Consider the following 1,658-nt stretch of genomic DNA (forward strand, 5'->3'; position numbering starts at 1 on the left):
ATGCACCCCTTGCCAGAGAAAATGGCATTTTCAATTCGAAACATATCTTTTCTCCAGGAAACAAATTTTCCACTTTATGTTCCAGCCTTGAAGAAGGTCCCTCGGCACCTGTCAAGAGATTCCAGCTCTTCTAAGAAAACGTGGCTGAATTGCTCCTCTCGGTCCCGGTGCTTGCATGCCTCGACCTCGGTGTTGGTCCCTGTTGTAAACTCGGTAATACTTCTTGTCGTTGTGACTAGTGAGTAGTGCATGAGCTGTCACCAATATTTTGCACTCGTGTCGGTCTCAACGTGATCCCTGACCTGAATTTCACAGTACAAAAGAAGATCAACAAGAGAATGGTGGATGAAAGAGAACGACAGAAACACTCTCAAATCCCACTTGAGGGATGAGAAGCGTTGTGGGGAAATTCAAAACGTCGGAGCCTACCCTTGAGACCTTGAGGCTGCTAGATTGGCTAACAGGATTTTGGTTCGAAAATGATGAGACCAGGTTTCTCACGGGTTGTGGCGGTAATGAGACGGATTAACGCGTAATGAGGTCAGATTATGTCATTGAGGAAAATACGATGCCTTTGCAGGTTCTTTATCTGAGGCTTTATCGACGGGGAAAGTAGGTCAAAGTAATGTACAAGTAGATTGAAAGCCTGTCCTCCATTGACAAAAGGAGATGAAGCCCAAAGTTTATTGGAAACATTTGTCGAAATTTGTCTGAACAGATGTCAAGTGGTTGGAGAAGAGGAGAGGGAAAGGACAGACCCTCTCCTGGAGACCTCATCACTCAGTCAAGTGAAGGCCGGCTTGCACATGGCACGGCCTTTTCAATCGAGCAGGAGGTGGGCCTTTCCCTTTTCCCCGTTTTTCGTTCGTTCTGGTCGTTTTTATCAGTTCCAGGCCTCGAGGCCCTCGGCGGTCTATAAAGAGACAAATAACCTTGGTACAGAAACTGAAATCGAAGAAACTCCAGTCCATCCCTGTCTGGAAAGGAGGTCAGGAGGCAGGCCATTCCTCCAGGGTAGAAGCACTGGGTAATCTTTATTTTCCTATCCTGAATGAGAGTAAGTTAGTCTGATTGTATCTCAGGCCCAAATGCTAGACTCCATTCATTTAGCTCAGGACTCTGATCCAAAAAAAGGGCGGTCAGATGGCTATCGCCTTCAACACAGGCCCTTGTTTGACTGGGACACCTACTACATCCTTGAACCAGTCTCCCATCAGACATGAGTAGGGCTCTCTCTTGCCCACAACCAGTTCAATACTCACGACAATTGCCAAAAGTGCAGACCTTCATGTTCGATTCCTAGTCGCTAGAAATCTACTTGGAACCAAAGAAGACCGGTTTTTTTTTTGCTCGGGAAACGCTGAAAGGCCTTCTTCATTTTTGACTGTTTCGAAAGAACCTTTGACAGGCCTATTCCTCCCTGGTCCTTAAAATGGCAATAGATATGACAAAATGGATCACTCCCGTTGAAGGGGGGTCCTCTTTTTGCCGGGACTATGGATGAATCCTCTGCAGGACCCCTGTTGGGCCCTCGTTCACATTTTGCGTGCATGACTCGTAATGACTGAGATTGGGGACGGAATCGTCTGACAGTCAATAGGGTACCCCACCATGCTACTCAAAATGAAGCGTGGCGGGGAACTGTCAGCCATAAGCGT

The sequence above is a fragment of the Tigriopus californicus genome, chromosome 1, assembly GCF_007210705.1.
Source record: "Tigriopus californicus strain San Diego chromosome 1, Tcal_SD_v2.1, whole genome shotgun sequence".
Lineage (NCBI taxonomy): Eukaryota > Metazoa > Arthropoda > Copepoda > Harpacticoida > Harpacticidae > Tigriopus > Tigriopus californicus.